The sequence below is a fragment of the Lethenteron reissneri genome, chromosome 32, assembly GCF_015708825.2.
Source record: "Lethenteron reissneri isolate LAM-NWPU_2019-01 chromosome 32, ASM1570882v1, whole genome shotgun sequence".
In the NCBI taxonomy this organism is placed as follows: domain Eukaryota; kingdom Metazoa; phylum Chordata; class Hyperoartia; order Petromyzontiformes; family Petromyzontidae; genus Lethenteron; species Lethenteron reissneri.
In genome coordinates, this window is record NC_083810.1 from 6445468 (window position 1) to 6461302 (window position 15835).

Sequence of the window (15835 nt, forward strand, 5' to 3'; positions counted from 1 at the left end):
GAAGGCAGATGTGGGGCTGCCAGGGAGAGAGTCTCAGGAGGAGTGCCGTGTGGGAAGGAGAACGCGAACCCCAAATAAAGGACACGGAGTCAGCAAGAAGTGTCTGAGTCCTTTTATTACACATTGATTCATATGAAGACAAGTCCAGATATTATGACCAAGGTTTAACAAATTGTTATTTTTATTTACATAGCAATTTTTATAACAATATATTGGGGGGGCGGGGGGGACATTTTGAGCATATTTGAATATTTGGGGGATGTCCCCCCCCACACTATATATTATAATTACGGCCTTGATGTGGTCACATGCCACGGTGGAAGTGGCCACTGTGGCAGTGAGGCCCTCGCAGCCCGCCAATGTTTTCCGTGGGTGCTGCGAGCCTTGGGGGGCAGCTCTACGACCCCCCCCCCCCGGAGTCTTGGCGGCAGCTCTCGGCTGTCGGCTCCGTCTTGAGCTCCCCCAGCGCCCCTCGGGATGGTGGCGGCGGTGGGGGCCACGCGCACGCCCGGACCACCCGATGTCACGGAGACAGTTGAATGTTTTGCATATTTGCTCAATTTTAATAACGTTTAACAATCATTAACTTTTGTTCGGCAGCCGCTGGCGCTTCTTTCAAATTGGACCGTTTAAGATAAGCATCGGTAAATCTGCCCGACTCGCACGCCCGCTCGCTCGCTCACGCACAGACGACAACGATCCCCCTTATAGAATTAAGCAGACTGTTGGTGAAAGTGCTGTGGCCAGCACCATGTCCGGACGCCTTTGTATCTCTAGTGACGATGTTTACATCCCGCATCAGAGCGGGAATCGAACTCGGGTCGCTCGGTTCGTAACGCAAGCGTGCTAACTGCTGCAGATTGTTGGGGCAAGTGCTGTTAGCGAGCACCTATGAAAGCCGGAACGGTACACAAGGGGGTGGGTGGCCAGCACCACGCCAGACCGCCTTTGTCTCCCTAGTGGCAATGTTTACACACCGCAGCAGGTACTCATTTGAGGCTGAGTCGACCTAGGGGAGGGACCGGTTCAGATAATCGTCACATAGACACACGCGGGCACGCACGTGTAGGCCAGTGGGCGTGGTGGCTGGTTTTAGATGTCCCCTCCGACAGCTTGCGGCGGGCATGTGTGCCAATTGAAACCTTTCACCAGGTGGCCGTACGATTCCACACGATGCCTGCTGGCCCTTTGATCAGCCACCGAACTATGATCCAATGTCGCACGGTTCACGGTTCGCATGGTGGCTTGTAAGTTGGAAGACATTGTTTTTGCAAGAAAAAAAAATTCTCCAGTTTCACAGGAGGGCACTCTCCCCGTGACATTTTTATTCAGGCTGTATTGTGAGTAAATAAAATTAATCTTGATTTGAAGCTTTCGTGACTGCAGGATTCCATATTTTTTGGTTCTTTCGGTAAAGTCACGTAGGTAGAAATAAAATAAATTAAATCACGACGTTTCGGGCGCAACACAAGCGTCCGTCATCAGGTGGGACATCCACAGCAAGAAACAATGTTGCCCACTTCAGCAATTGTTTCTTCCTGTGGTTGTCCCACCCGATGACGGACGCTTGTGTTGCGCCCGAAACGTCGTGATTTATTTTAATTTTATTTCTACCTACGTGACTTTACCGAAAGAACCAAAGAGTATAAATAAATTTAGTGCAGTCGGCCAAGACAACCTCTCATAGGTTGTGAGATCGTAGGGGATGGCAGTAGATTAATCATTGATGTTTTGGTTTGGATCGTACGAGTAAAATGTGTGTTGTATACCCTCCTCCACCTGACACCACATATTTAAGGCCCAAGACTGGATACAATTTTCACAATTCTGGCGACTGTCTGATGATGCTGGTTGCAGCTAACAGAAAAAAACCCCGTCAGGACCCAATTGATAAATGATGTGGATCGCTCTCCAACAATACTGGGGTGCTGAAGTTGTAACAGATGTGGCACGTTTGTGCACATGCCAGCTTTATGTATTGGCTGTGTCAGGTGGGGAAGAGTGCAGAGCACACATTTTGTTCACTCAGAGATAAAACCCAAAAAAATCAGTCGCGAATCAGAACATTGGTCGCGAAGTGCCCTACCGCGTGTCAAATTCACAGCCGCGGATTCACCGTCGCCCATGACGAACGAGCAAGTGACGGGCGCAGAGGATGGGCCCTGGCGACCCACTACAATGACACGATGAATACAAAAATAGCATCGCTCTCCGCAGCACACCGCGTACACGCATGCAGGCAGAGCGCCGCGGAATTGCGGCTCAGACGACGTCGCGTGGGTCACCACGGTGCGCTCAGACGCAGAATGGCCAATTGGCAAATGACAACAAAGCGCGCCTCCTCCTCCTGCTCCTCCTGCTCCTCCACGGCGGAGGTGGAAGCACGGGGCGCCTCCTCGCTCTCTCATTACAGCGCGTCTGTTGTCACGGCTTTGAAGCACCCTGCCCCCCGTAAACAACCTCGCTCTCTCTATTTATTGCGAAAGAAACAAAGTGACCAAGTGTGATTAATGTTAGTACAAATCAATGACACGGGGAGTAAAGAAATAATAATAATAATTAAACAACAGAGCTATACGTTACGCTGCGCCTTGTCAAGCGTCGGCGGTTATCGGCAAACTCTCCCCCCTCGCCCGAGGTGTTTACCGCGTGTTGTCTGGTGTGGTGTACGTCACACACACGTGCTGTGCGTCACGCACACACGTGGTGTGCGTCACACACACTGTGTGCGTCACACACACGTGGTGTGGGTCACAGACACACGTGGTGTGCGTCACAGACACACTGTGTGCGTCACACACATGCGGTGTGCGTCACACACACGCGGTGTGCGTCACACACACGCGGTGTGGGTCACACACACGCGGTGTGGGTCACAGACACACGTGGTGTGCGTCACACACACTGTGTGCGTCACAGACACGTGGTGTGGGTCACAGACACACGTGGTGTGCGTCACACACACGCGGTGTGCGTCACACACACTGTGTGCGTCACACACACGTGATGTGCGTCACACGACCGTAGTTCTGCCACGAACGCGCCGCGACTTTCGCATGGCCAGGGACATTACAACCGAACATTAAAAACATAAAAAAAACAACGGCGCTTCATCGTGAGTGTCGTCGTCAGCCATGCTTTATCAGCTGCTGAATGAGAGGCTCCCCTAAGTCACCGGCCTCGCGATGCAACCCGTTCCACCTCAACCGCTGCACGTGGGCCGACGCGCGTTCACTCGTTTGGCTGTCACTCCTTCACTAGTCTCCTCCGTCTAACCCTCATTCCCTCAGGGATGTGCGGCCCGCCCAGGCCCACTTCTTTGTTTCTTGTTGGACAATCACTCGAATGTTTTTGATGTTGCGTGTGCTTTCTAAGCGAGTCTTCTTATCCTCTTTCCGTCTTTCTGCGTGCGCTTCTAAGCGCCCCTTGTCAGTGGGACATTTTTTATGATCCGTGTCGTAGCGGTGGGGTAATTCTCACCGATGGACAACTTTCCTGTTTACGCATATCGATATTTGTTTTCTCTTTACCACGACTGGTTAAACCAACCTGAACTTGAGCGACTTTTTGTTGTTGTTGTTTCTGATTTCACGCCATCTCATCTCGCGGCACCAGAAACAAAAAACCACCCCGCAATCACTCAGCCTGTTCACGCGGAGCGTACGGAGTGCTCAGGCACCAACAGAAGAGAGCAGCATTGCTCCATCTGTGAGTAATCTGGCCCAAGCCCAGACACTATGAGACGAGAGCTAAGATACCGGCCCGGGTTTTGACAAGGAGATGATTCGTCGATGCTGCTGCTTTGGCAGTGGTTCGCACGCGCAATTAACAACGACGGAAAAAAATCAACACGTTCATCGCTAACACTGTGACCATAAGAGAAAACAATTAGATAAGAGGTTGACGTTTTGCATAGTACATACATGAGAGGTGGGAGATCGAGGAGGGAGGTGTGGGAGGGAGATAGAGGAGATAGAGAGAGGGGGGAGGCAGACCGAGGAGGGAGATACACAAGGGAGGTGAGGGCGAGTATGGTGGAACAGTCGGAGAGGAGAGGGGCGGGGAGAGAGCTACAAATGGCGTCCATCAGAGAGGAAATAGAGAGCAAAACAGAAAGAGAAGAGCGAAGGGATTGGGAGGGCAGGATTAGGGAGAGGCAAGAGAGATTCACATGGGAATGGTGGGAATAAGGAGAGCGGGGGGGGGGGAGTTGCCAGAGAGACGGGAAGAGAGATAGGGGAAGGGAAGTGGGTGAGATCCAATGGAGGGAGGAGAGGAATACAGACAGAGATGAAGCGAGACAAAGCGAGATACATTGCGATTTACAATACAGAGACGGCAAGATAAAGGTGGAGAGAGACATGGCTCTACACAAGACTACAACTTTGTTTCTGTCTGACTGGGAGGTAGAGACGGACGGTGAGTTCCAAGCGACGTCCGGGTTACCCGCTTGTCGTAAAGATTAATTGTCACATGTTTCTGGCCGCATTGCATTGTGGGAATATTGTCCCTGTGAGCACAAGGCACCTCCGATTAGCGCGTTTGGGGACGTACGTTGCGAAATAAGTTCAAAATAGATGCTCCTACGTACATACACGAGTCCTCTCTTTGAAGATAACGTCTCATTTGCAAGCAGTGTGATCTGGGTCACCATGATGACACAAGCATCGGCATAGAAAAATACAACACGTCAATGAAGCGGACAGAAATGAAAGCAAAAAAACAACGAAAGCGAAAAAAATATCTCACAAATGTAAATCAATATAATTTTTTTTAAATGCCCTTGAGCCAAGGTTAACAACCCTTTGGTGCGTTCCGGCCACCCGTCCGAGCCCTGGGCACGCTCCGTGCCTGCAGCGCTCTGCACGAGCGAGCAGCAGCGGCGGCGGCGCCCAGGCAAAAGTAGAAGCGCAGGCCCCCAAGTAGGCGAAGGGACCTCCCGGATTCATGAAAAAAATTAACCCGTAAAAACAAAGTTTTTCACTATAAATCCTTTATATGCGTGGCGGATAGAGTCCTCTCGTCCTCTGGCTTGAGATGGCTGCCACCTATGGGTCAGATGATTGCCTGCCACCATTAAACAATTGGTAATTAAATATAATTTTTTTTTCCTAATAAGTGTAAAATTTTGGAAAAACATTTTCACGAAAATAAATTGTCACGCACAACGAGTCTGTGTGCAAAATGTCAGCTCGATTGGATCACGGGAAGTGGGTTAAAAAACGACCGAAAGATTTGCACGGTCGTAAGCGCGCAAGCAAGCAAGCAAGTGAACTTAATATAAATGATTTAAAAAGAGGGATGCGCTTTAAATACCAGCTGCAGACTTCATAGACATAACCAATGTAATTAATCCAATCAGTCTCGCTCATATCTAGTAGTCTCACGGCATTTCTGTGTTGGTGCTACATTTTTTCTTCTTCTCTAAAACAAACTCAACATACTGGCCAATAAGTCTGCTCTAAAAACAGAAGAGAGAGAGAGATGCTTGTTTCGTATGATTCCTGTTATACATTTTTCTCCATTGAGTGCAGTCTTACTCATGTGCGCCACTGCTGACACCAGACCACTAAGACATTGTTCCATTTCTCTTATCTCACTACGTCGTATTATATCGCTCCTCTATATCTCGTCCGTCAAAGGACTCAGAGGCGGTTGTACCCAAAGATTGCTTTGCTTTCTGCCCCCAATGGACCACCGCCCAGCAAACACAACAACGTTGGGCCAACGTTGGCACGTGGTCGGAACCGTTGTAATCCAACGTTGGCCCTTCGTTGGGCGCGACGTGCACGTGTTGACTGGGGCAGGAGCGTCACCGCTGGCGATCAACCTCGCAGCTCCATTTGCCAGCCGGCGCAGGCAACACCGCTGGAGATGCGATCCGGTGTCGTGAGCACATCTGTGCTCCTCCTTCTTCTTCTTCCTTCTTATTCTTGGTTACAATGAACGAGGAACAAGCGTTTTGGAAAATCTCTGTAATCACGTGAATGATAATAGCTGGAGTGGTGACGCGGTGGGGGGGGTGGGGGGGGGCACACAACAGGCGCGCTTTGTGCCGTTGTTCGCTGACGCCGAGTGGCAGACGAACATCGCACGAGAGGATTCTTGGAACGAGCGGCTGTGACGAACTCGGTGGTATTCCAAACAGAAAAGAAAACCGCAGCGTCATCGTAAGACAAACCCCCCTCACCACCCTCCTCCCCCCTCCGATTAAACTGGAGGAGCCGTGCAAGTGCAGAGCAGCGATGAATCATGTGGGAACGCTCGCTGTAATCACGCGCAGAGTAAGCGGCACAGATGATTGCGTGCCCCTGCGTCTTCCCCTCCTCCTCCTCCTTATTCTTATTCTTCTTCTGCTTTAACGCGGCGCCCCAGGGCGCAGGGGGGGGGGGAGGCGAGGTGATGATCGCGGTGCGATCGCCGAACCAGCCTCGCAAGAGGACCTGGGCTCGAATCCCAGGTCTCAGCTGCCCAATGAGTAAACCCGGTTCACGTGAAACTCGGTGGGGAGGGCTTCGTACTCACGCCGCGTTTCGTGGTCTCAAGCTGTTGGGAATGTCTTCTTGGTTCTTTCGGTAAAGTCACTTAGAAGGGAAGTAATAAAATAAAACAAATAAAACATAAAAAAAATAATATTTTATCATGTAAAAAAAAAATAGTTTTTTAAAATTATTATTTTATTATTTCCCTTCTACGTGACTTTACCGAAAGAACCAAGAAGATGAATCCCTGCAGTCACGAAAGCTTTAAATCGAAATGTTGGGAATGTTTTTGTTGTTGTTGTTGTGTTAACCCCAGAGCTGTCCGATGGTGGCTCAGAGGTCAGAGAAGCTGAGCCGGTACCATTGAGGTCCTAGGGGGTACGAAGCAAAGCTGCTGCCTGTGTTTGAACCGACTTCTCGAGTGTCGTGATCAGGTGGCGGTCTCAGCACGATCACCAACGACTAGCAAAGAGACCCCCAAAGACTTACACAGAGACCCACAGACCTAAACGATTACCAAAATTACTCACACAGAGATCGAGTGACTTGCATAGAGAGCCGTAGACTCACACGGACCGAATTGTGATGAAATAGATATCTCAAATGTGGTGAGATGATGGTCTAAGCCAGCGGTCGGGAAACCTATGGCTCGCGAGCCATATATGGCTCTTCCAGTGACGGCATATGGCTCCCAGACAATTTTGAGTTGAAAAAAATAAGAATAATTAAAAAACAAAAAATCAGTTTGGAACTGATTTTAAAATACTTGTGATATTGTTTCATAATAATGTGTCATTTTAAAGTAAACAGAAATTAGTTTTGAAGATAGATTTCACGGGTCACGCCTGCATGAAGCTCAACCTCACCACGTATGAACCAGACTACAAGGCCATCAGCAAAACCATGCAGCACCAGAAGTCGCATTAAAAGTAAGACATATTTAATTTATTAAACGTTAAAAATACTATATGGCTCTCAATGAAATATAATTAGAAATATTTGGCTTTTATGGCTCTCCCAGTCAAAAAGGTTCCCGACCCCTGGTCTAAGCTAATTCACCCGATAACCACACAAAACAAAAATCCATCATATCAAATATTGTGTTTCACTTAATTGGACTCCTTCCAGCTCTGAGGTTTGATTGACACGTGGCAACTTTTCCATAGCCATCACAATATCGAAATGCGTCCCGAGTGGCGATAAAGACGCCCCTTGACGTGAGTTCACAATCGTTCTTTGATGTCATCTTGCCAGTGCCATTCCCCGACGCTGACGAGTGTGCTTGAAGCATTATGTTTTAAACACACAGAGTTCCAAATACGAATTCCATTTAACGGCACCATACCAAACAAGAAAAGCACAATTGCAATGTAATCGATGCGACAAATTTGCAGGGACAAGAGGCGGGCGCGGAATAGCTTCGGCTCGTTCTGAACGCACCGGCATCGTTTGAGTGACGAAACAGTCACCACAATGAGCCACGATCTATCCACTGCTGGACAGCCTCCCTCCCCCCCGGCAAGCCGTCACCACATCTCACAGGCTCACGACGACGACGACGAGGAGGAGGAGGAGAGGAGGCTGACGGCACAACTCGAGCGTAATTGGGGAGAGCTGATAGAAAAGGAGTGAACACACAAAAAAAAGTGTTACCCTACGAGGTGCAAAGTTCGTCCGTTTGTTTCTCTCCCCCCTCCTACTCCTCCTTCAAATCTACGGTCGGCGGAGCGACGCTGGCCAGCGGGAGGCGATCCTGCCAGGGTGCGACGCATTTCCAGAAATGAGCTGCGGCAGCAATGTTCCCCCAGCACTCAATCGGCTCCGAGTGAAATCTCATCTCGGCGTAATGTCGCTCCTCCAGGTGTAATTACACCGGGGGTGCCTCCATCAGCAGGCGAGCGAGCGAGTGGTGGGGGAAGGGGGTGTGGGGGTTGTACGAGTAGGGTGTGTGTGGGGGGGGGTGTACGAGTGGTGTGTGTGTGGGGGGGGGGGGGGGGGGTACAGCGGTGGCGACGTGGGCGTGCGGTGGTTAGCGCGCTGTGCTACGAACCCGGCCACCCGTGTTCGATTCCCGCTCGATGCCAGTGCCGGTGACGACTCTCTGAACCGGTTCTGAGCTTCCACTAAATCGACGCAGCATTAAATGATCACCTGGTGTCGGTGTGTCAGCATCGGCACTGGGGAGACAAAGGCGGCCGGGCAGTCGGGCGGGCGTGGTAGTGGCGACGTGGCAACCTTCATAGGTGCTTGCTAACCGTGCTGGGTCCGACCAATCTGTATAGCTACACGGGGCTATCCTGGCGATGTTCGATGTGCAGTGGTTGTGTTGGCATGTGGAGGCCCCTGAGCAGAAAATATGTTTGACGGTTCACCCCCCCCCCCTCTCTCAATTTAGAAGATCCCAGTGAGATGACCGAAGCGATACAGAAGAGAGGTGCGGACAAGAGAGAGACGAGAGAGATTAATTGTGTTTGTTATTTCAATTAACTCGTCGCGTTTATTAACATTTCATGTCGAGCTGATAGGTGAGTTTATTTAAACGGTTGAGGACTCGAGAATGCATTAGTCTAATTTGTCGAAATTGACCCGGGTCGCTAACAAAATTAACAGAGCCCATTTTGAACACCCCCGTATCTCACCATTGTAACCTCACTTGCCAGTAAAAAATATGATAATTGATTTTTTTACCCTTTTATCTGGCAATAAAACTGACACTTTTAGTTTTTACAAGGAGTCATATTTGCATAGACCACAATACCTGCAGCCATAATGCAAACAACTCTGATAATATTGCATATATTGTTTTTTGTTTGCATTATGGCTGCAGGTATTGTGGTCTATGCAAACACTGACTCCTTGTAAAAAAGGTGTCAGTTTTGTTGCCAGATAGAAGGGTAAAAAAACAATTATCATATCCCCGTATCTCTTTAATGAACGCGGGAACCCCTTGAGCCATTTCGGACGCCCTGACCATGGGCTTGGTTCGTCTTGGACCTGCCGCTGCCACTGACGACGGGGGACGGGGTGGTGGGGGGGGGTGCCTGGACATGGGGAGAGAGGGCGGAGAGAGGCGGGCGATGGGGGAGCACGCGGGCTGCGTGATGCACCGGGTGACACCCTCTGATGTGGCAGCGCCACACATCACAGGCCCGCTCAGATTCGTCGTCGCTCTAAGTTGCTTAAGGGGCCGTCCATAAATGACGTCACGCGATTTTGGACGATTTTTTTTATCACCCCCCCCCCTCGTCACACGGCGTCACAAAAAGTCAGACCCCCCCCTTCAAATATGACATCATAAAGCTCTGCCGCCCCCCCCAAATGAAACATGCTTCAAATCGCTTTAAACTATTGTCATTGTAGTGCGTATTTAATGTGGCGCTGCACTCTGATGTTGTAGGAGATAACATTTATTAAAACGTCTATTTAATTAAGTAGAACGTGTTTTCTATATTTATTTAAAGTTGCGCATTTTGATGTGACGTCACACTTCTCCCCCCTCGTCACACATCGTCACAAATGTCTGACCGCCCCCCCCCCCCTATGTGCGTGACGTAATTTATGGACGGCCCCTAAGCGCTGTGCCAAGAGACATGTGGATGGGAGAGGAGAGGGTTGGGGTGGTGTTTGAACGGAGGTGACTAACGGAAATGTCTCCTCGCAAGAGAAAGACAATGAGCAAAGCATTCGTAGATCCTAATATCGAACGTACGAATATGAACAAGAGATATAGATGAGAGCCCAGGCCTCCTAAAGATATTCGAACTGTGGCCGCGGCACTTCATCAATTAATCAATTAAAATTAATTATTTTTCCCTATCGACCACCGCCATAATTGTTAAATCATTGTTTACCCCGTGACAAGGGCGAAGGGTGGAAGCATTCGCTAGCCCCCCCCCCGCTCTTCCGTTTTCACTTCCCTCTATTAGACCAAAAGTAAAATAATAAAAAGTAAACACATTTCACGCCTCGGGATTGTGGTCCAGGTGAAGAGGTCAAAGGTTATGGCGCTGCCCAGAACACGCCGTGGCGATCAGGTGATTGGGTGGCAGGACAGGGTGACAATTACTCCGCGATGAAGACCGATTGCTCACGCCACTGCTGGTGGAAGGGCCTCCACGTGCGGGTATTTGGCCTACTCTTCCACGCTGAATCAGATGTTTTGGAAGAGGCGAGTGTACCTACGCTTTACCCCCACCACATGCTTCTGGGTGGACAGAGGCGGCGGGGGCGGGATTTGAGGGACTTCTCACCTTGGTCTCAACTGCCGACGCCGGGAGATGGAATCCAACCGGCGACCTCTGGGTTGCAAGGCCAGCGTGCTCACCATCACAGCACGACAGCTCCCTCTTTTGAACAGTGGTTTAAAACGTATTCATCGTTTTTTTAAAGTTTACATTACAAATTTTACCTGCATTGTTTTCTGTTACACAGTTCAAATGTGAAACGTGAGAAATTCAGGGTGAAGATGAAAGAAGCCGATGCTGCTGATGCCATCATATCTCTGCTCGATCTCACACTCGCTGGAAAGGTGACACCTGACCTCCAAGCATCGCTCTTACGTCTGATCGCGCGGCAGGAGGAAGTATGACCACATCACACCGACCGTTCGTGGTGACGGCACAGTGCTGCCAATCAAAACCAATGGTTGATTACAATTTGTGCACCTTCGTAGATACACACACACACACATACACGAGTGTCTACAACAGTCCCGCTCCACGCTATCTCATGGACAGACACGTGGTGTGTGCCGGGTACACTCACCCACTCGCCTGCCCGCACCAGTGGGGAGTTCCACACCTGGGGAGGGCGACGAAGGGGGGGCGAGCTCCATAAACAGCGGTGTGTGCGTCTCCTTGCGGGAACAATTTGTACGAGCGCCGCGGTCTGATGTCGCGCGCGTGCCAAAGCGACGCGAAGCAAAAATAGCGGTTGGATATGCAACAACAACCACAACAACAACAACAAAGTTTTACTCTTTCATTTTCGAGAGCTGTGATATTTTTTTAAATTAAAATCGTTCACCGCCAATTAACAACAAGAAAAAGGAAAACACCGTCAGAAAAATAAAAATAAAATTATCCTCCATGACATACGCACGTTCTTTAAGCGTTGTTCGGTCTGCGTTTCAACTCTCGCCGTTGAGCACGACGCTCTTGCCCGCTGTATCGGAGTTTTGCCGCGCATGGGATATCATAGCACGGGATTCAGACCGCGCGCTTTGAAGGCGCCATCAAAGAGTTAAAGGGTTTTTAGTTCCTCACTTTAAGGGGGTACCTCCTTTTCCCAATTAACGAATTCCATTTATCGCCGTGCTCTTTTCATCGAAGTTAATATTACGCCGAGTGATGAATATGAGTTGCGGAACTAAATGCTCATTGTAATTGAGACAAAAGAGAGTCAATTAGTTGATGCAGGTCCTGGGGGGGGGGGGGGGGGTGGTGGGGTTGGCATAGATGAATGAGATTTTTAGGGTTAATTATAAAGGGATGCTCATTTTTCCTCACCCAATGTGAATACGGCACATCTGCTGCATTCGACATCCCCCCCCGATTTAAAACTCCCGTCACGTCCAGCCACATCCTTGTTACATAAACGCTTTAATCCAAAGACAAAGATCCCCCGTGTAGCCTTAACAGACTGTTGGGGCAAGTGCTGTTAGCGAGCACCTTTGAAGGCCGGAACGGCACACGAGGGGGTGGATGGCCAGCACCACGTGTCCGGCCGCCTTTGTCTCCTTAGTGGCGATGTTTACGCACTGCACCAGGTACTCATTTGAGGCTGAGTCGACCTAGGGGAGGAACCAGAACCGGTTCAGATAATCGTCACCGGTGTTGGCCGTGAGCGGGAATCGAACTCGTGTCGCCACGTTCGTGACGCAGCGCGCTGACCACCACACTACAGCGTGTACATTAATTCACTCAGTGCATCCACTTCTGGATGAAAGAAGACCCCCCCCCCAACGCGTTTGGGGGTTTGTGTGACCACACAACACGCCGTGGATCGGTGCAACATTGGTCTCCGTTATCACAAAGTGCCACTGATGGTGGCCGTGGCCGGAAATCAAACTCAGGCCGCCGGGTTGGTAGATCAGTGCGCTAACCAGTGTCGCCACAGCTCCACCGTGCAATCTAAAACATCTGTACTGACGAGTGCTGGTGACGTGTGGTTCAAATAACCTCGATGACGGACGTTGCGTGTGGATGCTTTCATCCAGAAGCGGATTGATAAAGGGCTGCTTACATTTTTTTTCTCTATACACTCGGTAAAACGGACTTATTAGTCACGGTAATGATGATGAATATGTAATTTGAGTTCTACCCAACTCACAGTACCAGACGCACGTTCACCCAAGCTGCAGAGCTATATTTACTTCATGTTCACATGATTGAAAGTTAAATTAGACGTGAACAGGCTAGAGTCTGATTAAAAACCAAATTCAATTCAACTAATCTGCCATCGATGGAAATCGAATATATCAGTTACTTTAATGTCAGGGAAAGCACTGCTTCCCAAGTGCTTCTCTCTCCTCGGTGCACAAACCCATGGGGTAGTGCACAAACCCATGGGGTAGTGCACAAACCCATGGGGTAGTGCACAAACCCATGGGGTAGTGCACAAACCCATCGGTAGTGCACAAACCCATGGGGTAGTGCATAAACCCATGGGGTAGTGCACAAACCCATGGGGTAGTGCACAAACCCATGGGGTAGTGCACAAACCCATGGGGTAGTTCACAAACCCATGGGATAGTGCACAAACCCATCGGTAGTGAACAAACCCATGGGGTAGTGCACAAACCCATGGGATAGTGCACAAACCAATCGGTAGTGCACAAACCCATGGGGTAGTGCATAAACCCATGGGGTAGTGCACAAACCCATGGGGTAGTGCACAAACCCATGGGGTAGTGCACACACTCATGGGGTAGTGCACAAACTCATGTGGTAGTGCACAAACCCATCACGTAGTGCACAAACCCATCGGTAGTGCACAAACCCATGGGGTAGTGCACAAACCCATCACGTAGTGCACAAACCAATCGGTAGTGCACAAACCCATGGGGTAGTGCACAAACCCATCACGTAGTGCACAAACCAATCGGTTGTGCACAAACCCATGGGGTAGTGCACAAACCCATGGGGTAGTGCACAAACCCATGGGGTTGTACACAAACCCATGGGCTAGTGCACAAACCAATGGGGTAGTACACAAACCCATGGGGTAGTGCACCAACCCATGGGGTAGTGCATAAACCCATGGGGTAGTGCACAAACCCACGGGGTAGTGCACAAACCCATGGGGTAGTGCACAAACCCATGGGGTAGTGCACAAACCCATGGGGTCGTACACAAACCCATGGGCTAGTGCACAAACCAATGGGGTAGTACACAAACCCATGGGGTAGTGCACAAACCCATGGGGTAGTGCATAAACCCATGGGGTAGTGCACAAACCCATGGGGTAGTGCACAAACCCATGGGGTAGTACACAAACCCATGGGGTAGTGCACAAACCAATGGGGTAGTACACAAACCCATGGGGTAGTGCACAAACCCATGGGGTAGTGCAAAAACCCATTGGACACCGGCGGTGGAAATTACACATTCCTATGGTGGTAAGCAGCCTGTGCATGGGATTGCCTCTGTTGGCTCTCCCCCATAAGGTGGGCAAAGAGGCCGTACGCTGAGTACCCACGCTGCCTCTCGAGAACAATCGCACCGGTTCCTCGTCGTTAATTTGCCATGAAGTTTGATCGTTTAGAAGTAGTTGGCTGCTGTACACGTCCACACGATAAGCCACTTCGGGGAGCTATCAGGCGTGGCCAGGTCGCTACTGAAAAGTAACTAATAGCTCAGTGAGCCTTATCTGCTTCAATAAAAGTGGTTTAGTTTTGTATACTTATACTGTTTTTAGTGATTTGCTTACCTTTACGACACTTTGCACTGAAATCATTGCTTCGATTTGTTTGTTGCTGTAACTTCCTGGCCCGCTCATACCGGGCATCTGTGTGAAAAAGAGCTTCATAGCTCATCGGATATCTCCGGGATAAATAAAGATTCTGAATCGGATTCGGAGGCCAATCGCACGACACCCCGCGGGGAGCCCAGCGGTCATCACGGAGTACACGAGGCACCATGGCGGCACGCGCACGCATCGTCCCCGTCACACCGGACGAAGCGTCGGATCACTGCCGATGACCATCGCCTCGTGCAAGGTGGCGTGAGCCGGCGCGTTGCGTTGGCCTGCGCCAGGAGTTAATGAGAAGATCGGAGATTTATTAGCCTCGCTGGAAGCAAAACTGCCATCTGCTCGGGGAAAACAAACAAGCCATTATACGGTCGCGCGCAGTGGCACAGATCCGAGCACAAATGTGGGCACTGCGATCGACTCTGCCCCCCCCCCCCAGGTTCTCTCGGCTCCACCGGGAGCCCCCCGCGATTCTGTTTTGTGGTCGATTACTTAAGCCCCCCTCCCCACCCCCCTTTAGACAATTTAGGCCAACCCGAAGGCGGGAGACCCCCCCCCCCGGGCCCCGCCCCCCCCGACAAGCCACGCCCTGGCGTGACGCGGTTGACGTCGCCAAAGTCGTCCACCGAGCCCCCGCCCATCACCTCCCGTCCAGCGGCACGCACGGGTTATTTTCGTGTTGCAGCCCAAGTCATCGAACGGGTAATTATTGGAAGAGTATGGGATTACTTGCGAAGTCATCGGATGGCAGCCCAGTTGTGGTATCGTGCATGACTCTGCGCAGTGCCCAGGCGAGTACACTTATCAATACATGGGCCTGGCAACGACGGGCGTGCCAAAGCACGTACAGAGTGGCACTCACTCGCGTTGGTCAACCAGGGCTTACACCCTGCACCTTGAGGTGTGTGGTGTGGTGGGGAGGTGTGGTGGTGAGGTGTGGTGGGGAGGTGTGGTGGGGAGGTGTGGTGGGAGGTGTGGTGGTGAGGTGTGGTGGTGAGGTGTGGTGGTGAGGTGTGGTGGTGAGGTGTGGTGGTGAGGTGTGGTGGTGAGGTGTGGTGGTGAGGTGTGGCGGTGAGGTGTGGCGGTGAGGTGTGGTGGTGAGGTGTGGTGGTGAGGTGTGGTGGTGAGGTGTGGTGGTGAGGTGTGGTGGGGAGGTGTGGTGGTGAGGTGTGGTGGAGAGGTGTGGTGGTGAGGTGTGATGGTGAGGTGTGGCAGGTGAGGTGCGATGGTGAGGTGCGGTGGTGACGTGTGGTTTTGAAGTGTGGTGGTGAGGTGTGGTGGTGAGGTGTGGTGATGAGGTGTGGTGGTGAAGTGCGGTGGTGAAGTGTGGTGGTGAATTGTGGTGGTGGGGTGTGCGGTGAGGTGTGGTGGTGTGGTGTGCG